This window comes from Nerophis lumbriciformis, linkage group LG15, assembly GCF_033978685.3.
Source record: "Nerophis lumbriciformis linkage group LG15, RoL_Nlum_v2.1, whole genome shotgun sequence".
Classification (NCBI taxonomy): domain Eukaryota; kingdom Metazoa; phylum Chordata; class Actinopteri; order Syngnathiformes; family Syngnathidae; genus Nerophis; species Nerophis lumbriciformis.
This window is the reverse complement of record NC_084562.2, coordinates 45,958,987-45,982,604: the sequence shown is the minus strand read 5'-3', so window position 1 is coordinate 45,982,604 and position 23,618 is coordinate 45,958,987. Positions and strand designations below refer to the sequence as shown.

The following is a 23,618-nucleotide window of genomic DNA, read 5'->3' as shown; positions in this document are numbered from 1 at the left end:
TAATTAAGAGTTGGACAATATTGGAATATCAGCAAAAAAGCCATTATCGGACATCTCTAATAGTAACGACTCCAAACTGGACTGAATCAACTGGTAACTGGGCATTAACGCCAGGACTGGTTCAGTTGATTTGTTACTAAATGCTTAGTTCGTAAAGTGATATTTGGTCAGGCTTGTATGGATGGACACATGATAAACACATGTAGTAGTTCTTAACACGACACTATTAATTAATAATCACATATAATCTTTCCCCACTGGAAGAGAAACTTAGCAAATTAATTTATGCAACATACAATAGTGATGTATTCATTGCAAATACAAGTAATACAATTACTATGAGCTTTGAATAATGTTAAGCGCAACTTTATATGATAGGGGCTCTTTAATTAGTCAGGTCATTAAAGGTGTTCCTTTTGATAGGGAAATGACTCTTTTAGTCACATTACTCACCACCGGGCTACATCAAAACGGGATAATCACCTGCAAGCCTCACACTGAAATAGAATATGCCCAAACCCTAGGGAAATTCTATCTGACTCTTTAATTGTTTAGGGTCTTTAAAAGAGATATGTTGAATCCAAGATTAATTAATGCTATTTTAAATAATTGTATGGTTAATATGCTCAGGAGAAATTAAAAAGACTTTAAGGCAAGTTTAACAAAATGCAAAACAAAATAGCAAAACAAGATTGGTGTTATAGAGAATAACGAGAGCGCTAAATCACCATTTGCCAACAGAAACTGTTTAGCACTGGTTCTTGCATATATGGCTAATTGGTACTAATTAGACTTAGACTTCATTTTTATTGTCATTCAAATTTGAACTTTACAGTACAGATAAGAATGAAATTTCGTTACATCAGCTCATGGTAGTGCAGAATAAAAAAGCAATAAGGTGCATATATAAATAAATAAATAGGTTACTGTACAGATAAATATATTGCACTTTTTCATATGCATCCACGTTTATGGATGTATGTTATATTGTCTTTTTTATTCCAGCGAGTTAATCCATTTTGGGGGGAGTTGAGGGGATAAATATGATGCGTTCAAGCATCATATGATGCGTTCAATGTATGTTTATTAGAATGCACTTCCTCATACTTAAATGTTTAATATTTGGACACTGTACAGCAACTAGGTTGTGACATTTTTGGCTGATTCGGCCGATTAAGAGCAGATTTGCTCAAGAACTAGCACAGTGGAAGTTGCTTGTGTGGGATTTTTAGTCAACTTTCGAACTCTCCACAGCATCATTGTGCCAGGAAAGTGAAAATTAACATAATACAAATCTAACATAGGAAAATACTGCCACCGATAATAGTCACAAATGTGTTCACTATTTCTTGACTTTTGCTATCGACCCTCATTAAAACTTTAAAGTATTAATGTTCATGAAAGCCAGAGTGGTCAATGATGCTGTGCCATTCATTACTAGATCTGGTAGGAGAAAAGGAGAATATTTAGGATCAATCGGTTTTAGGAGCTGACCTAAAAAAAAAAAGTCTGGCTTCTTAAAATGGAGAAAAGTGGACAAAACTGTGAAACTTGACTAATGTTCCAATGGCGTGCCATATTGCAGTACGCTGGTATGTGTGAATGGGACTTTTGTCAGGAAATGCCCATGGGTGAAACGTGAAAGCATTTTGGAGTGAAGGTGCTGACAGCAAAGTTTAGGTTGGACGGAAGAGATCTGACAATACACATGAGGAACACGTATGAGGTGCAATGATAGGTTGACCTTGTGAAGAAACAGGATTGATGAGAAGTTATGTAATATGAGAAACTTCTGAAGTTTGGTTATGCTGCTGCATAATCACTACGACCATCCTTTTCGACAGTGTTGTGATTCTTTTGAAGTTCTGCAGTGACTTTTATTTGGAATCTTAAATTGGAGATGAGTGTGCTTGTGAAAGTGAGCTTTAGGTGTTCTCAACACAGGAAATCATGTGCAAAAAAACAACAAATCACAATGTTGCCGAGATGGGAGGTCAGCTTTTTTGTGGAAAACCGTCATCGGGGGCAAGCGAGCCAGCATTTCATGCGGGGACGACTCGATGAAGCAGCATAAACCAGTTATAACTGATGTGGTTGTTGCCGATCTCGACCAACCAGAGACTCACAGATGCCTTTAAATGGTAAACATGCCAAACATCACTGCTGCTATGGAATTATTGTTCAGACTGGAATTGTTTTAATTAAAACTAGACATGCATGGATCTCAGACAACCACATTATATCCCAAGGTTTGCTTCTGGTGGTCTATATCAGGAGAAAAACACACACTTTTTTCTCCAACACTAAAGCTGAAAAGTTAGGGATGGAAAGTCAATGGACTGGAATCTTAAATGAGTCATATACCGTATTTTTCGGAGTATAAGTCGCACCGGCGTATAAGTCGCACCGGAGTATAAGTCGCACCTGCCGAAAATGCATAATAAAGAAGGAAAAAAACATATATAAATCGCACTGGAGCCCGGCCAAACTATGAAAAAAACTGCGGCTTATAGTCCGAAAAATACAGTAATGATTTATTTTCAACATTTAAAATATACTTTCTTGTGGACTACATAACATCTAATGGTGGTTCTTTGGTCAGAATTGTTATAGATTATGTTTTACAGACGATCTTCAACACTAGAGATCGACTGATGTGTTTTTTCCAGGACCAATACCAAATATTAGTAGTCAAGGAGGCTGATTTGATTTGGAGTCGATATTTGTTTGCAGTAAAAGTTATTTAAACATGAGTAAAAACACATTTTGTTGTACGTTTAAGTGCAATAATAATAATAATAATAATGATACATTTTATTCATAAGGCGCCTTTCTGGGCACTCAAGGACACCGTACAAAATCACAACAGTAAAATCAAATTGGATAAAAAACAACAACAACAAAGATAGAGAAGAAAATATGATTATAATGAATAGGCAGTCAGAAATAGGTGTGTTTTGAGTCTTGATTTGAAGAGGGATATTGAATCTAAGTTACGAAGGTCTGGTGGTAAAGAGTTCCAAAGATGTGGGGCGATGACAATACATTTCCATCCCATTACAGCCCGAGCAGAGAGGAGACGCACACCTGCTCTGTGTAAAGCTGCTGCTGTTTCTGCCTTGGTTTACCATGTAAGATTAAAGTAAATGATTCATCACTGTCACGCTTCTAATAAAAACAAACCTGTCATTCATGTTATGGCTAGTGAAGATTTGGTTAGTTTGTGAATATCACAAGCCTTCAATCTTTTGATAAAATTTGATGGTTTAACATTTAACGATGTAAAACAAAATTATATATATAACTATGAATCAACAGAAGAAAATGAATTTACAATTATTGCATTTTTTAACTCACTTTTATTGTCCCCACTACATTATTCCTCTCCGACAGCATCCATTGTAATCAATTATCCAAATGAGACAATGATGTCATCTAGCAACTTCTAGCAACTTTTATGACAGCCAATAGCTACTTTCCTTATTATTGTTTTTTTTGTCCTGTCCAGCTTCTCAGGCAAATCATATAGTTGATGTATATGCCCATATCGGCTGTTCATATTTACGTTACAAAAGAGAAGTGTTGGATACTTCTCTTGTTGCCTTATTTGTATTTGACTTTATTGAAAGTATTTATATTATCATTTGGTGCAGCCGGGCCGGAGCAGGAGGGGATAGAAAGAGAAAAAAAAGGAAGACAGAGGGGGAAATTGTGGGGACAAGGGGGGGATTAGACAGAGAGACAACAACAACAACAACAGCAAACACAACAATAACAACAACAACAACAACAACAATAGAGCAACGTCAGCACATACGACATGTACAAATATGATGGTAAAAGTGACAGCAAAGAAGCAGTTAGCGAAATAAATAATAATACAGAAATGACAATGAGCATTATCACACTACAAATGGAGCATTACAAATACCAATAGAGATAGCGCTATTGATAATGAACAATACCAATAATTTACCTCTATTATCAACAATACAGTTGTTCAAATGCAACAATACATATACGTAATGATAACTAGAGATACAAAATGAATACCGAAAAATGGAGGGGAAGAAAGAGAAGCAGCCTATATTAACCTTGTAGATTGTTATAGTAACAATAGGTTAAGCTTTGTCTGTGTGCCATGTGTTACCCAGTTTCCCCTAGGGTAACAATATTAATATATGTTTGATGAAACGTGATTATGTGCATGAGTGTATGTATGTATGTATATGTACAGAATGTGTATATGTATGTTTGTTCAGTGAATGTATATGTACAGTATGTGTATATGTATGTTTGTACAGTGAATGTATATGTACAGTATGTGTATATGTATGTTTGTACCGTGGATGTGCGTGTGGATGTACGAACTTTGAGTATATAGGTATGTACTGTATTTGTGTATGTATGTGGGAGCGTAGGTACCTATGTATGTATGTATGTATGTATGTATGTATGAATAACGGTGTGAATGTGAGTATATGTGTATTTGTATGTACAATATATTTGACAATAGCTACTTTCCTTAATGAGGAGTTGGCAACACTGGAAGATAAGAGAGGTCAGAAGAGTTTGAAGACAGAGCTGTAGAAGACATACAAATTGAGAACACTGATGCAGATGATGCCACAAAAGAGCCAGCAGAGAAAACAGTGGATATGATTTTCATATCTGATTTCTGGTTAATTAAGACTAGCATTAGGAGGCCACAGTGCAGGGAGAGCTGCTGGAGGTGAGGACACCAGTCTTAAGGTATAAATTGATGTTAAAACAGGCCGAATCGGTGTTAAAAAAGGTCCAATTCTTTTCAAACTTATCATGCCACTAAAGTCTCACTCTTGTCATTTTCTGAAGCTTGACAGCCCTGAAGATGTCATTTCTTCAGTGTTGTCTCATGAAAAAATGTGATAAAACATTTGCAGAACTTTGAGGGCTTGACTCACTTTTCCCTGCTGGTAAAAGTAATTGTACACTTGACTCGAGAAGTGTTATCAAGCTAATTATGTTGCACAGCACACATGTTGATATGGCAAACTCTCACATGACCACATCCTCCACTTGTTGCGTCTTTTTACATATTTACACAGGAATGATAACACCGTTCTTTTCCAGAACTATCATTTTAAAACATTTTCATTTTCATTAAAAAAAAACACAGTTGTGAATTAAAATGCCAAAACAATGTGCTTAAAAATCTTCATGGCATATTTAGGCTTCACTGGCTTGTTCAAAAACAGCTACTGTGGATACAAAATATGCTGCATATTAAAACAGAATATGTGTTTTTGTTGGCTGACGGGCAGACACGGAAGGGAGTCTTTTGTGAAAATCACTGGGGCTCATCTGGTGTCTCGGGTTGAAGGAGGGGCACAAAAATTGTCTATGTGCAAACCAATGAATAGAGAAGAATTGGGGGAGGTTGCATGGACAAGGGTGCTAAAAGGCTGTGTGAAGGCTGCTGGCTAGGGAATGATGAGGAGGGAGATGGGGGAGGAAGCGATGACATGTCAATCAAAACACAATCAAAAATTGTAACCATCTTAATCCCAATGGTTGTTTTTTTCCCTGGCCTTTATAAAAAAAAATAAGCACACAGACAAAACAATTGCATTACTATCTTGTCTAATATATGCTCAAATAAGGCATTGTTTTTAAGCAGAATGAAGGAGAGGGCAGTCCGCTTAGAGGCAAAGGCACCTGATCATCAACTCCCAGCAGTTAAGCTCCTGGAGGCTGGCCAATGGAAAGTTTCCTTAACTGGGCAATGTCATTAACTTATGACGACAGGATAGGGTGTCCACAATTAAAAATGCATTAGGATAAGGGGTGAAAAACACTCACTTTCCACTAAGATGGCTCAGCACACAATCAAAACAAAAGCTTAGACTTGTATAAATTGATAGAATAACACTTTTTTTTTTACAGTATGAGCACAAGATAAATGATGACTGATTCAGCTTGAATAACTGGACCTCAAATCTTTCCAAATACCTGTGACTAACAAATGCACATCTTAGCCCAGTTTCAGGATCCAATTTGAGAACCCAGGTTACAGCAAGTTCACATACCGTGTATCACTGGGACGCACGTGACGTCATGTCTGGTTGTTTATGCCTCGGACTTAAAGGGGAACTGTACTTTTTTGGGGAGTTTTGCCCATCGTTCACAGTTATTATAAGAGACAAGTAGACAAAAGTTTTGTAGTTTTTTTTTCGCTTTCTAACAAATAGCAATCGGCTCCTTCTCTGTGGGTAGCAAAGCAGCTAATGGGAGCAATCAATTCTACCTCTAAATCACTTTACAAATGCATTTAAAAACCGTACTTCATTTATGTCCCGTAACCGGTAAAATAACCAAGCTGTAGCGACCTTGTTATTGTAAGAGCGACCACTGAGGAACTCTTTTTCTAGCCTCGTAACACATCGGCATGCTTTGTTATTAGTCGTAAAAGCTAACTACGGCAAGAGATATTATTATAATGCACAACTCTGCGATACGGCACAAATTGGTACAGTGAAAAACATGAACAATTATATTACAGTATCCGTAAAGTACCGGTATTAGCCCACATTTTAGCTTTTGTTCGTACACAGTTGAGCAAGCCAGACAACGTATGTGCTGTAGTTGTACAAACCCCGTTTCCATATGAGTTGGGAAATTGTGTTAGATATAAATATAAACGGAATACATCCATCCATCCATTTTCTACCGCTTATTCCCTTTTGGGGTCGCGGGGGGCGCTGGAGCTTATCTCAGCTACAATCGGGCGGAAGGCGGGGTACACCATGGACAAGTCGCCACCTCATCGGAATACAATGATTTGCAAATCCTTTTCAACCCATATTCAATTGAATGCACTACAAAGACAAGATATTTGATGTTCAAACTCATAAACTTTATTTTTTTTTGCAAATAATAATTAACTTAGAATTTCATGGCTGCAACACGTGCCAAAGTGGTTGGGAAAGGGCATGTTCACCACTGTGTTACATGGCCTTTCCTTTTAACAACACTCAGTAAACGATTGGGAACTGAGGAAACTAATTGTTGAAGCTTTGAAAGTGGAATTCTTTCCCATTCTTGTTTTATGTAGAGCTTCAGTCGTTCAACAGTCCGGGGTCTCCACTGTCGTATTTTACGCTTCCCATTTTCGATGGGAGACAGGTCTGGACTGCAGGCGAGCCAGGAAAGTACCCGCACTCTTTTTTTACTAAGCCACGCTGTTGTAACATGTGCTGAATGTGGCTTGGCATTGTCTTGAAATAAGCAGGGGCGTCCATGAAAAAGACGGCACTAAGATGGCAGCATATGTTGTTCCAAAACCTGTATGTACCTTTCAGCATTAATGGTGCCTTCACAGATGTGTAAGTTACCCATGCCTTGGGCACTAATGCACCCCCATACCATCACAGATGCTGGCTTTTGAACTTTGCGTCGATAACAGTCTGGATGGTTCGCTTCCCCTTTGGTCCGGATGACACGATGTCGAATATTTCCAAAAACAATTTGAAATGTCGACTCGCAGACCACAGAACACTTTTCCACTTTGCATGAGTCCATCTTAGATGATCTCGGGCCCAGAGAAGCCGGCGGCGTTTCTGGATGTTGTTGATAAAAGGCTTTCGCTTTGCATAGTAGAGCTTTAACTTGCACTTACAGATGTAGCGACGGAATGTATTTAGTGACAGTGGTTTTCTGAAGTGTTCCTGAGCCCATGTGGTGATATCCTTTAGAGATTGATGTCGGTTTTTGATACAGTGCCGTCTGAGGGATCGAAGGTCACGGTCATTCAATGTTGGTTTCCGGCCATGCCGCTTACGTGGAGTGATTTCTCCAGATTCTCTGAACCTTTTGATGATATTATGGACCTTAGATGTTGAAATCCCTAAATTTCTTGCAATTGCGCTTTGAGAAACGTTGTTCTTAAACTGTTTGACTATTTGCTCACACAGTTGTGGACAAAGGGGTGTACCTCACCCCATCCTTTCTTGTGAAAGACTGAGCATTTTTGGGGAAGCTGTTTTTCTACCCAATCATGGCACCAACCTGTTCCCAATTAGCCTGCACACCTGTGGGATGTTCCAAATAAGTGTTTGATGAGCATTCCTCAACTTTATCAGTATTTATTGCCACCTTCCCCAACTTCTTTGTCACGTGTTGCTGGCATCAAATTCTAAAGTTAATGATTATTTGCAAAAAAAAAAAAGTTTATCAGTTTGAACATCAAATATGTTGTCTTTGTAGCATATTCAACTGAATATGGGTTGAAAATGATTTGCAAACCATTGTATTCCGTTTGAATTTACATCTAACACAATGTCCCAACTCATATGGAAACGAGGTTTGTACTAACACGCATGGTGTGCTGCATGTATCATGATCGATATTAAAGTGACTCACTCGATGGACAGTTGTTCATCTGGTCCAGCTGGCCGGGGACGTTCCCTGTTGATTTTAGGTAAGCAATCCATTTATGTCAAAACAGCTTGCCTCCAATGTCCATATTTATAGAGTCAAAAACACGTTCATCCCCCTCTCCCGGCTTTCGTCTGCTTTAACGTCTCACTCTTCCTTCGTGCTCGCTTCTATAAGCAGCAGTATATTTAGCCTCAAAAGTAGAAGGTTGTTAATCCTCAAATAGTCATCTTTGTGGTCTGTTACCAAGTCTGCCATGATTAGAAAACACACTCGTGTTTGATCCCGGAAGTAGGAACACACATGTTGCCAGAAGTCAGACGTGCGCTGCTATGGAAACAGAAATCAATGTGTGGAATAAATCAGTCCCGGAAATGATTGAAATGATTAAAATGATCAAAATACGGTAAATTGTTAACATATTACATATTGTTATAAACGTGTCTGTTACTACATTATACATAGACTTGCAGTTTGTATATAAAACGTTGCTGGGGGGTGTTGAAGTTTTGTTTTAGAGGGCTTTGAAGGTTACAACGGTGACCCCCATTAGCCGCATCTTTCAAACGTTTTTTATCATCTTTAAAATCGTTTAAAAAAAAAAAAGACGTGTGCTAATGTCTCTCATAATGATTGTGAACAATAGGCAACAATTCATAGAAAGAAGTCAATCGGATAGTTTGAAAAGTCCACTTGGGGTGATATTAAAATATAGTGAAAAATATTTCTTCTTAAAGAAACTGCACTTTTTCGGGGGAATTTTGCCAATCATTCACAACCCCTATGTAAGACAAGAATATGTATGTTTTTCTGTTTTTTTGTGCCCTCTAACTAGTAAATAAATGCGCTTTCAACGGAGCCTTTGGGAGTCGCTCTATTCTACCTATAAAGGGCTTAAAAACTAGAGATGTCCGATAATGGCTTTTTTGCCGATATCCAATATTCCGATATTGTCCAACTCTTAATTACCGATTCTGATATCAACCGATACCGATATATACAGTCGTGGAATTAACACATTATGATGCCTAATTTTGTTGTGATGCCCCGCTGGATGCATTAAACAATGTAACAAGGTTTTCCAAAATAAATCAACTCAAGTTATGGGAAAAAAATGCCAACATGGCACTGCCATATTTATTATTGAAGTCACAAAGTGCATTATTTTTTTTAACATGCCTCAAAACAGCAGCTTGGAATTTGGGACATGCTCTCCCTGAGAGAGCATGAGGAGGTTGAGGTGGGCGGTGTTGGGGGGGTTGAGGTGGAGGGTTAGGGGGTATCTGGGGGTGTATATTGTAGCGTCCCGGAAGAGTTAGTGCTGCAAGGGGTTCTGGGTATTTGTTCTGTTGTGTTTATGTTGTGTTACGGTGCGGATGTTCTCCCGAAATGTGTTTGTCATTCTTGTTTGGTGTGGGTTCACAGTGTGGCGCAAATTTGCAACAGTGTTAAAGTTGTTTATACGGCCACCCTCAGTGTATGGCTGTTGACCAAGTATGCATGGAATTCACTTGTGTGTGTGAGAAGCCGTAGGTATTATGTGATTGGGCCGACACGCAAAGACAGTGCCTTTAAGGTTTATTGCCGCTCTGTACTTCTCCCTATGTCCGTGTACCACTCCGTACAGCGGCGTTTTAAAAAGTCATAAATTTTACTTTTTGAAACTGGTACCGATAATTTCCGATATTACATTTTAAAGCATTTATCGGCCATCTCAATTAAAAACCATCCCAACACTTCCATCAAAGTTTTATACACCCGCTGTACAGAAGGAAGGGGATTCATAAGACCCCAACGTCGCAATTCACCTGACACATGAAACGTGACAAATTCGGGGGGTGCACTATCCACTTTAGCCGCCAGACAGCAGTAGATGTTGACTATTGTGGCAATTCCGACTTTGGCCAAAGTGTCAGTTGCTATGTCGAGTGGCACTTTCCATCATTTTCAGCAGACTGCATTGCAAAGTGTAGGCCTGAGCCGATATTTGACAAGTCAATTAACCGACCAAAAAATTTAAATAATGTCGGTAAGTTTTCCAGCATTGATATGTGCACGCTTCAAGATAATTCACGCTTTTCATGGGTTTCAGCAGCTGCACACGTTTCTGCCATAGCGGAATGAAAACAAAGGGGTGAATTCTCTTGTTCTTCATTAGGTGTCTTGGATTCTTTGTGCGCTGTCCCGCTAGCATTATATAGGGCAAAATTCCACCGCGTCATCGTGGGAATATTTCACTTTAAACCTTTGGAACAAGATGAGCGAATCGACACCAAGGAGCAAGTTTGCCGAATGTGTTCGAATACAACAAACCTTCATTCCCACTGTAATACTGTTGAAAAACTAGCGTTTCTAACAATGCTGCAAACGTTTGACAGTCATTTTTTATGTTGTCACGTCATGTTGGTGTTCCTCGCTTTTTTGCATATGACCTGTTAATACATCTGCGTATACTGTAGTGTTTATAATGTTACTCTGCACTTTTGTTTAAATGTTTGCCCACCAAGTCAAATCTGGAAGTGCCCTGAAGGTAACATGGTTGCAAATCAACAATCAATAACAAGAGTACGGTCAGTCCAAAACATACAGTAAATATCAAGATATTAAAAATAAATGACTTAATGTAATTTGATAGATACTGTATATCCCTAATATTTTTTGATAAGTTTGGCATAGAGGACACAAGTGTAGATAAGATAAAAAGTAAAGGCAAATGGTGGCACAAGCAAAACAGGTCGATGTAGTTTGGCGCATTAACATACAGATTGAATAGGTAAAAGAGTTTTAATGGACTCAGGAGGCCGACGGAATGGGGAAGCAGAGTAAAACGTGCGGAAGAAAGAGGGAATGAGAAAAAGGAAGGAGAGACACAATCAGTAGGCTGGCATTACAAAGGCAGGCATCCATGACCTTATACCCTAGGGCACATAGCAGGGAGAAGAAACAAAAGAGCTAAAGAGGACATACATATAGGCAAGGCTATGGCTGGGACATATGGCCAAAAAATAACATCTCAGAATAAAAAATTAAATAGCGTGTCTAATAAGGTCTATTTACATTTTACCTTTTTTTTTTTTTAAAAGAAAGCCAAAACTAGGGGTGTAACGATTAATCGATATAACGATTTATATTCCTTAGATTCAACTTAATCAATCTGTACTTGGCAAGTTTGACTTTCGGAAGATCGTTTTTAAAAATAATCGATTGATTGTATCGTTACTAGAAAAGGGAAAACATTGGATTTAAGAATAAGAGACTTTTTATGAAGTTCAGCCCATAAGGACATTAAACATTCAAATCTGTCTGCAGTGTCATCAAAACCAAAATGGCGAATATCTCTGGTGCCCATAAGACAATTTGGTCAATTACAACACAAAACGTTTTAGCTACAACACGATTGTAATAGCCACAAAAAATACAAACGACACAATACAATAATACAAAGCTGCAACACAACTTTGAGCCAGAAAGGACACGACCGGCACAACCGAAGTGACAGCGGAGCTAATTTACTAAATTGATAAAATCGATATATCGCCCAGGCCTAGGTCAGGCCTTATGTGTAATAATAGACTGAAAAACTACCGTTTCTTTGGAGGGGATGAAAAAGTCCCTGCAAATGAGTAAAAACAATTCGGTATTAAATCAGCCTCCACTTTACCAGAATAATAATTTGGATTAACTCATTAATGACGGCGAGCAGGGAAAATTAACATTATTGTCAAATAATGCTGGACCAGTCAAAAAGAAAGTCCAAAGAAACTACCGTATTTTTTGGAGTATAAGTCGGTCCGGAGTATAAATCGCACCGGCCGAAAATGCATAATAAAGAAGGAAAAAAACATATAAGTCGCACTGGAGAATAAGTCGTATTTTTTGGGGAAATTTATTTGATAAAACCCAACACCAAGAATAGACATTTGAAAGGCAATTTAAAATAAATAAAGAATAGTGAACAACAGGCTGAATAAGTGTACGTTATATGACGCATAAATAACCAACTGAGAACGTGCCTGGTATGTTAACGTAACATATTATGGTAAGAGTCATTCAAATAACTATAACATATAGAACATGCTATACGTTTACCAAACAATCGGTCACTCCTAATCGCTAAATCCGATTGAATATTATACGTCTAGTCTCTTACGTGAATGAGCTAAATAATATTATTTGATATTTTACTGTTATGTGTTAATAATTTCACACATAAGTCGCTCCTGAGTATAAGTTGCAACCCCGGCCAAACTATGAAAAAAACTGCGACGTATAGTCTGAAAAATACGGTAATGCCTAAAGCAGGGGGGTCAAACTAATTTTAACTCAGGGGCCCCGCATGGAGTAACATCTATTCCTACATGGGCCAGACAGGTAAAATCATGGCATAATAACTTAAAAATACAACTACGACAACTTCAGATTGTTTTCTTTGTTTTACTTCAGCCCAAAATCAAACAGGCACATTCTGAAAATGTACATATCACAAATAATCCTCTTAAAAAAACACTTCAGAATAGTTAAAAATTTTGAGGAAAAAATTGGTACTCTTTCAAAAACACCATGAGAACACAATGCATTTAGACTTAATCTCAGTGTATCTACAAAGCCCATTTAGGATTGAACAAAAAACTAAATCAGGCATAAATAAAAACTGTTCTACGCATCAACTACCCGATTTGTCATTTCCACATATTAATCCTGTGCTAACTCAACAAACCACACAAACTAAGGTCGAAACTACTAGGCATCACTGTGTATTGATAGAAAAATAAAAGCTGTGCAATGTGTGAACAATTTCAACAAACCAAAAATAAAAATTTTAAAGACTGACAGTATTGCAGTAAATCACACACTGTTCACTTTCTGTAAATTTGCATTTTTACAGAACTATATAAATGTGCAGTGTCTCATGCAGCATTTTAAGTGGGGTTACCAATTGTTTACTTTACCCCTGTTTGTTTTAAAATGGGTCGAGAGGGAGGAGTTGCAGCCGCGCTGTACCGTGTAACTGTTGTTTGGTATACTTGCTCGCCCCGGTATAAACTCTTTGCTTGACAAACAGAATTGCTATTGCAACATCCCATGGACACATTTGGAACAGCAGTTTATTTAATTAAAAAATGCAGCTCAACTTTACACTTAGCAAACTCATCTCGCGGGCAGGATTGAACCTGTTCGAGGGCTTGATCCGGTCCTCGGGTCACATGTTTGACATCCCTGGCCTAAAGTATTCTGCTATTGCTAAAGAAGTATATTTGTCCTGTGACATACATTTCCATTGAGTGTCAGACCATGGTTTCCATTTAGCCTTCTATGGTGTGAGACTGCAAACTTGCTATCCGTTGACAGTTCTACATTTACACCTTTCAATGCTGTGTCCCCACAACATAAAACATCACCCCCTGTCTCTCTAAGGACGTAACTGTTGCTGTCCTTGGCGTTATAACAGATAGCAAAATGTCCCTGCTGTTAAAAGATGCTTCGTGCAAATGACTGTCTTGTGTGAAAACCATCTAGCAAAGAACACCTTCCACAGTGGGGAAGTAAATGGTGTACAGTGTTATGATATAATAAACAAATACATTCAATTAAATCTTAATTTGTATCCGTTTAGAAATGAAATGATTTGCTTTTGAATAGGACATGTCTGTGAATATTCCCATTTATATGTATAACTAGTAAACCAGGTACACACCACAGTGAACAACACGAACAAACGTCTAGCATTGACTAAAAAACTACCAAGTTTATCTTGCCTCAGGACACCAAATAAAACAGAATCACCCGAACGGTACTTTCAGGGATGTGAGCACCCTTTGAGAAAACAAGATGAAAATTGAGAACAAAAAGAGCAACGTTTCTAACAGCACAAAGTGCTGCCACGCAAACCCAGAAATAAAAATGTGAAAAATCCAGACTACATTTCCTGCAATTGGGTGGATTTCTACATTATATTTAACCTTTCAAATTATTCTCATCTACCAACCTCTTTTGGCTATCTTTTTGACACTTACATGTCCCATGTAATGTACTACAAAATGTTTAGTGTTTTTTTTAACACAAATATCCATGTAAAAAGTCTATACCATGCATGCAAAGAACAAAAAATTGCAATTTCCCATTTGTCAACTCTATCCGGTAGGCAAGCCCCCTTGGGGAAAATACGTCCGGTGTTGTGACTTCTGTTTGCAATCCATCATGTCAAAAATATACCTTCTCTGTGGTTACTAATAAACACTATAACTGGAGTGGCCATTATGTCGATCGCAAGCTACTGGTCGATCGCGTAGTAAATTTGGCCCGCTGTGTAATTTCACTTGGCCCGTGAGGGGATATCAAATTAACACTAGAGCTGGCCCGCCGATTATATACAGCGGCGGTGCCGCGGTACACCGCTAATTCTCATACTTGCCAAACCTCCCGGGAGACTCCCAAATTTCAGTGCCCCTCCCGAGAAATGTAACGTCCCCTTTTCGTCCAGTCCAACGAGTGCTGGCTCAGTTACATAATATATGCGGCTTTGGCACGCATACAGAAGTGAATGCAACACATACTTGATCTTCAGCGATACAGGTTACACAGAGGGTGCCAGTATAAAAACATTTAACATTGTTAGAAATATACGCCATACTGTGAATCCACACCAAACAAGAAAGACAAACACATTTCGGCAGAACATCCGCACAGTAACACAACATAAACACAACAGAACAAATACCCAGAACCCTTTGCAGCACTAACTCTTCCGGGACTTGGAGGTAGCGGGGGTGTATATTGTAGCGTCCCGGGAGAGTTAGTGCTGCAAAGGGTTCTGGGTATTTGTTCTGTTGTGTTTATGTTGTGTTACTGTGCGGATGTTCTCCCAAAATGTGTTTGTCATTCTTGTTTGGTGTGGATTCACAGTGTGGCGTATATTTCTAACAATTTTAAAGTTGCTTATACGGCCACTCTCAGTGTAAACTGTATCGCTGTTGATGAAGTATGCTTTGCATTTACGTGTGTGTGCATACAGGAGCCTTCATATCTTGTGACTGGGCGGGCACTTTGTTAGAAGGGATGAAAAGCGGACGTGACGTCAGCTCGTAGAGGACGTTAAAAGCAGTGCCTGTAAGGCATGGCCCCAAGACTGTAGAATACGAGATATAATGACTAATGAACACCTTCGTTCGATAATGAAGGATGCCGCAGCTCAAAGCCTGAGCCCCGACATTAATGAACTAGCATCCAAGAAAAGATGGCAGGTATCTGTCTTGGGCACATCAGATTAGATCAGTGTGTTGCAAACGGAGCAGTGTAAAGTCCTGAATGGTTGGTTTATTCATTATTTTATTTTCAAATTTATTAGCCTGTGGAAAAAGTTAATGTTGATATTTACCTCAGAAGGCTGCAAATAGAAAAGAGGCATTCAATTTTTATTTAAATTGTATTTTATATGCCATTGATATTTTCTAATTATTATTATTATTATTTGAAACTCGATTTTGCATGTCACTATAAAGTTATACAAGCCTTGCTTGTTCAATATTTAATGCACAACTTGTTTGGGTTCCTATTAAAAGGTTAATTTGTTCCACCTTGGCCCGCGGCTTTGTTCAGTTTTAAATTTTGGCCCACTCTGTATTTGAGTTTGACACCCCTGGCGTAGGGTGTGTCAGTCGATCACCAGTCGGCATTAAAAAAATAGTCCTAAAAATTAGCTCTCATCAATCTTCACTATGACGTCACTTTCGTCACTTGATTGACATTCGTGGCACCCAACGCAGGTTGCAGCGAGCTTTGTAGAAAGAAAAAAACGACTACCGCGAAGGCGAGAAACACTTTTTATTTCAACACTCTCGCGCCGCACCTGCTGTCAAAACCCTAAAAAACGACCGCACAGTTCCTGTCTTCACAATAAAAGTGCTGCTCTATCCAAAATAGGAGTCTCAGAAAGCTAGCGTGCACAAGCTAGCAAGCTACGGAGTTTGCCGTCAATGTATTTTTTGCAAAGTGTATAAAAACTAGTATGAAAGCTGGACAAATAAGATGCCAAAAACCAAACACTTTCATGTGGTATTGGACAAAAATTAGGACTTTTTTTCTCCTCCACAATGTAAATTCGAAAATGTGGAAGTTTTAGCACTACTGTGAATCCTGTCTGATTCCAATCAATGCAAGTCATCAGAATGAGGTAATACACCAATTATATTCTTGTCTTCATGAAAAAAAGGAATCAATCAATCAATCAATCAATGTTTATTTATATAGCCCTAAATCACAAGTGTCTCAAAGGGCTGCACAAGCCACAACGACATCCTCGGTACAGAGCCCACATAAGGGCAAGGAAAAACTCACCCCAGTGGGACGTCGATGTGAATGACTATGAGAAACCTTGGAGAGGACCGCATATGTGGGTAACCCCCCCCCCCCCTCTAGGGGAGACCGAATGCAATGGATGTCGATATGTTATGGTTTGAGTTTATTTATGCTTACAATTACAACATGATACATGCTTATTAAACACTTTTAACATGTTACCAAAAAACATGTTTCATAAGTAAAAAAAATATTAGTCATAAATAAATATATATATATATATATATATATATATATATATATATATATATATACATATATATATATATATACCGTATTTTTCGGAGTATAAGTCACTCCGGAGTATAAGTCGCACCGGCCTAAAATGCATAATAAAGAAGAAAAAAAACACATATAAGTCGCACTGGAGTATAAGTAGCATTTTTGAGGGAAATTTATTTGATAAAACCCAACACCAAGAATAGACATTTGAAAGGCAATTTAAAATAAATAAAGAATAGTGAACAACAGGCTGAATAAGTGTACGTTATATCAGGCATAAATAACCAACTGAGAACGTGCCTGGTATGTTAACGTAACATATTATGGTAAGAGTCATTCAAATAACTATAACATATAGAACATGCTATACGTTTACCAAACAATATGTCACTCCTAATCGCTAAATCCCATGAAATCTTATACGTCTAGTCCAGGGGTCGGCAACGTTTACCACTCAAAGAGCCATTTTGACCAGTTTCACAAATTAAAGAAAACAATGGGAGCCACAAAAATCTTTTGAAATTTAAAATGAAATAACACTGCATACAAAGTTTTTTTTTTGCTTTGTGCTATGTATAAACCAAGGGTCTCAGACACGCGGCACACACCTTAATATGAAAATTGAATGTTAGTGCAGCCCGCAAGTTTTATATGAATGGCGCTTGACAGCGTCATACTTGTCAGGGCAACTATTATCTCGAACGTGCTGTGATGGTACAGCATTTAGCGCCCACTTCAACCAGCGTGCCGGCCCTGCCACATGTTGTATGGAGCTTCTGCTTGCTCACGTAAGTGACAGCAAGGCATACTTGGTCAACAATCACACAGGTTACACTGACGGTGGCGGTATAAAAAACTTTAACACTCTTACTAATAATGCGCCACACTGTGAACCCACACCAAACAAGAATGACAGACACATTTCGGGAAAACACCTGCACCGTAACACAACAGAACAAATACCCAGAATCCCATGCAGCCCTAACTCTTCCGGGCTACAATATACACCCCCCGCTACCAAACCCCACCCACCTCAACCGACGCACGGAGGGGGGGGGGTTTGATGTGTGGGGGAGCAGGGTTGGGGTGGGGGCGGGGTTTGGTGGTAGCAGGGGTGTATAATGTAGCCCGGAAGAGTTAGGGCTGCATGGGATTCTGGGTATTTGTTCTGTTGTGTTTATGTTGTGTTAAGGTGCAGATGTTCTCCCGAAATGTGTTTGTCACTCTTGTTTGGTTTTAGTTCAAAGTGTGGCGCATTTTTAGTAAGAGTGTTAAAGTTGTTTTATACGGCCACCGTCAGTGTAGCCTGTGTGGCTGTTGACCAAGTATGACTTGCTGTCACTTGTGTGTGCAAATAGAAGATGCATACAACAAGAGGCTGGGCTGGCACGCAGTTTGTACAGATTGTAGAGGGTGCTAAATGCTGTACCATCATGGCACACCCTTAATATTATTGTAAGGGTGAAAATCGGAAAATATTAATCCCGGGAGTTTTCTACGAGAGGCACTGAAATCCGGAAATCTCCCGAGAAAATCGGGAGGGTCGACAAGTATGCAGCTGAGCCGCATCAGAGTGAACAAAGAGCCGCATGCGGCTCCGGAGCCGCGGGTTGCCGACCCCTGGTCTAGTCCCTTACGTGAATGAGCTAAATACCGGTAATATTATTTGATATTTTACGGTAATGTGTTAATAATTTCACACATGAGTCGCTCCTGAGTATAAGTCGCACCCCCGGCCAAACTATGAAAAAAACTGCGACTTATAGTTTGAAAAATACGGTATATAAATATATATACAAATAGAATATATATTCATTATATATATATATATATATATATATATATGTATGTATATATTGCGCTCTACTACGGTATCGAGCACTATTTTTTGGATAACCTTATTAAGACATATATATATATATATATATATATATATATGAAGATGAGGTAGATCACCTCGACTTGGTTATTTGAAAAGTAGCTCGGCTGCTGAAATAGTGTGGGCAACTGGTTCGGAACTAAGAGCTTTCGGATTGTAATTCCAAAGATTAGCACCAAAGTAGACAGTCATCAACGTCGCGGCTCTAAGAGCGAATGGAGGTGACAACAAATAAGCTAGGTAGATGGTTAGCGAACTTGCAAGCTTGTTTTTCGGTGCTCCTGATCGTCTCCTCGTCCTCTCACTCAGTGTAGCGATTAGGCAAGAGTAACAGCAAATACCTGCGGCTGAGGCGAGAATTCAACACATTTTTTTGGATCTCATTTATTGCTATTTCATTTTAAAAAAAACGCGAAAGTTATATCACACGAAAATGAAAGTTTAAAAGCGCGTATTTCTGCTTTTTTACGGAAATTTCCCATGTCTGTACTTTTATAGGTAATGACCAAATTCCATCGGTACAAACAGGTACAGATTTACGTAAAATCAAACGACAGCACATTTCAATAATTTTGTTGCACATTTCACTTACGAGAGCAAACTCTGCACTGACTTAAGCACTTGGCAGGCAAACAAGCGTATTCATAGTGAAAATTAATATATTCAATCTTGGCTTGAAGGGGAACATTATCACCAGACCTATGTAAGCGTCAATATATACCTTGATGTTGGAGAAAAAAGACCATATATTTTTTTAACCGATTTCCGAACTCTAAATGGGTGAATTTTGGCGAATTAAACGCCTTTCTATTATTCGCTCTCGGAGCGATGACGTCACAACGGGAAGCAATCCGCCATTTTCTCAAACACATTACAAACACCGAGTCAAATCAGCTCTGTTATTTTCCGTTTTTTCGACTGTTTTCCGTACCTTGGAGACATCATGCTTCGTCGGTGTGTAGTCGGAGGGTGTAACAACACGAACAGGGACAGATTCAAGTTGCACCAGTGGCCCAAAGATGCGAAAGTGGCAAGAAATTGGACGTTTGTTCCGCACACTTTACCGACGAAAGCTATGCTACGACAGATGGCAAGAATGTGTGGATATCCTGCGACACTCAAAGCAGATGCATTTCCAACGATAAAGTCAAAGAAATCTTCCGCCAGACCCCCAGAAAAAGAGAGCGGATGAGGGTATGTCTACAGAATATATTAATTGATTAAAACTGGGCTGTCTGCACTCTCAAAGTGCATGTTGTTGCCAAATGTATAACATATGCTGTAAACCTAGTTCATAGTTGTTAGTTTCCTTTAATGCCAAACAAACACATACCAATCGTTGGTCAGAAGGCGATCGCCGAATTCGTCCTCGCTTTCTCCAGTGTTGCTGGCTGTCATGTCGTTTTCGTCGGTTTCGCTTGCATACGGTTCAAACCGATATGGCTCAATAGCTTCAGTTTCTTCTTCAATTTCGTTTTCGCTACCTGCCTCCACACTACAACCATCCGTTTCAATACATGCGTAATCTGTTGAATCGCTTAAACCGCTGAAATCCGAGTTTGAATCCGAGCTAATTTCGCTATACCTTACTGTTCTTTCCGCCATGTTTGTTTGTATCGGCATCACTATGTGACGTCACAGGAAAATGGACAGGTGTATATAACGATGGTTAAAATCAGGCACTTTGAAGCTTTTTTTAGGGATATTGCGTGATGGGTTTTGAAAAAAACTTCGAAAAATAAAATAAGGGAACTGGGAACTGATTTTTAATGGTTTTAACCCTTCTGAAATTGTGATAATGTTCCCCTTTAAGGCATAACGACAAATAGGGAAAAAGTGAAGCACTGTGAATACTTTCCAGATGCACTGTAAATATATAGTTAATAAATATGGATAAATATTACCATGTAAAAGTTTTATAAAAAAAAAAGGCAGATAGTGGTTTTGTTGTATTGTAAAAATGTTTTTATTTAAAAGTTGTTCCCTCGATAGGTAAAACACCTCCACAAAGAATTTGCCTTTACACAGGGACCGCAAATATCTTTTATTATTCTAACTTTAACGAATAATCATTTGTCATTCATAAATGTCTCATAAAATATGTTAAATGGTGCATAATCCAAAAAGCCAGCCAGCCAGACATTTCTGTTAAATTTGTCATTTGCTTTTGTCTGTCAATGTCAAAATGGAATTAATTAACTATTCTACGCACTTTGGCACCCTTAACATAATACAAGGGTTAACTTAATGAATTACTACTGAAGTGCACTTTATATTAGTCTCAAGGTTTTTTGGAAAAACCTCTGTGACATCTTTCCAAACAAGGAAAAAGTTCCATCACGTTATTTCCACATAACAGCAGTAAATTATAAGATCCTTGACAAAGAACTTTGCAATTTCACAAAAAGTATAATTGCATAACACAAAAGCTAGAGATATACAGTTGTAGTTCTTTTGATTGATTGAGACTTTTATTAGTAGATTGCACAGTACAGTACATATTCCGTACAATTGACTACTAAATGGTAACACCCGAATACGTTTTTCAACTTGTTTAAGTTAATCAATTCCATCCATCCATCCATCCATTTTCTACCGCTTATCCCTTTTGGGGTCGCGGGGGGTGCTGGAGCCTATCTCAGCTACAATCGGGCGGAAGGCGGGGTACACCCTGGACAAGTCGCCACCTCATCGCAGGGCCAACACAGATAGACAGACAACATTCACACTCACATTCACACACTAGGGCCAATTTAGTGTTGCCAATCAACCTATCCCCAGGTGCATGTCTTTGGAGGTGGGAGGAAGCCGGAGTACCCGGAGGGAACCCACGCAGTCACGGGGAGAACATGCAAACTCCACACAGAAAGATCCCGAGCCCGGGATTGAACCCAGGACTACTCAGGACCTTCGTATTGTGAGGTAGACGCACTAACCCCTCTGCCACCGTGATGCCCCCGTTAATCAATTCATGGTACAAATATATACTATCAGCATAATACAGTCATCACACAAGTTAATCATCAGAGTATATACATTGAATTATTTACATTATTTACAATCCGGGGGATGGGATGTGGAGGGGGTTGGGGCGGGGGGTTAGGTTTGGTTGATATCAGCACTTCAGTCATCAACAATTATATAATTTGAGAAATGGACATTGAAACAGTGTAGGATATATACAGCGAGCAGTGTACAAGTCAAGTCAAAAATTCAACCAGAAGCTTGTGGGTGGCTACTAAAAGCGCCTTATTGCAGTGAAACTTGCCAAGGGACATGTAACCAAATATTAACATTGCTGTATGTATACTTTTGACCCAGCAGATTTGGTCACATTTTCAGTAGACCCATAATAAACTCATAAAAGAACCAAACTTCATGAATGTTTTTTGTGACCAACAAGTATGTGCTCCAATCACTCTATCACAAAAAAATAAGAATTGTAGAAATGATTGGAAACTCAAGACAGCCATGACATTATGTTCTTTACAAGTGTATGTAAACTTTTGACCACGACTGTAATTCTTTTTTTTACTTGGGTGAATGAATACACTGATACACACTTCGGGCCTGATCTGCTAAAGGGTTGCGTTGGTTGATTCAGCAATATAATTTTATAGCTTCCGGATGACTTAAGGGGCTGATTAAAACAATTTCAATTGGTGCATTTATGTGTGTGTTCATTTGATCATTTAGGAAATATTTTATAATAAATCTCCTATATGAAAAACGTCTTGTCCAGATTGTGATTCTATATTGCAGAAAATTTAAATACATATTATAGATGTGTGCTGCTTGTTCAACATTGCAAAACCCAGAGGCTGGGGAGCACAATAATATGAATCTGAAAGGGAGTTTCCATGGGCACATAATCAGAGGTGGGTAGAGTAGCCAGAAATTGTACTCAAGTAAGAGTACTGTTACTTTAGAGATTTATTACTCAAGTAAAAGTAAGGAGTAGTCACCCAAATATTTACTTGAGTAAAAGTAAAAAGTATGTTGTGAAAAAACTACTCAAGTACTGAGTAACTGATGAGTAACATACACACTCATATCATATATATATATATATACATATATATATATATACATACATACATATACATTGATATATACAGTATATAATTTATAAGTATTTATTTTGCTGTTTTTGTTTACATGTTAAAGGTGTTTTAATGAATATACATGCATGTTTAACATATAGATTCCTTTCTTTAATGAAGACTAGAATGTAAGTTGGTGTATTACCTAATTCTGATGACTTGCGTTGATTGTAATCAGACAGTCGTGATGATAACGTCCACGTTTTCAAATGGAGGAGAAGAAAAGTTCCTCCTTTCTGTCTAATACCACATGAAAGTGGTGGGTTTTTGGCATCCTATTTGTCCAGCTTCCATATTCGTTTTTATACACTTTACAAGAAATATATTGGCGTCAAACTCCGTAGCTTGCTAGCTTGTTTACGCTGGCTTTCGGAGACTCTTGTTTTGAAAGCGCAGGCGCGATGGCGCGGCACTTTTATTGTGAAGACAGGAACGTCCTCATGTGCGGTCAGTCTTGAGGCTTTTGACGGTACGGTTGAAATAAAACAAGTATCTTTTTTCCTTCACACTTTTGATTGATTGATTGGAACTTTTATTAGTAGATTGCACAGTACAGTACATATTCCGTACAATTGACCACTAAATGGTAACACCCCAATAAGTTTTTCAACTTGTTTAAGTCAGGTCATGTGACCACCTGGCTC

The 23,618-nt window shown here is 38.6% G+C and overlaps 1 protein-coding gene across 2 annotated transcripts in view; it reads right to left on the bottom strand.

The window, feature by feature from the left end:
* The window catches only part of LOC133616150 (dual specificity mitogen-activated protein kinase kinase 5-like), a 119,694-nt gene that overhangs the window by 7,896 nt on the left and 88,180 nt on the right, over window positions 1–23,618 (bottom strand). The window lies entirely within an intron of this gene.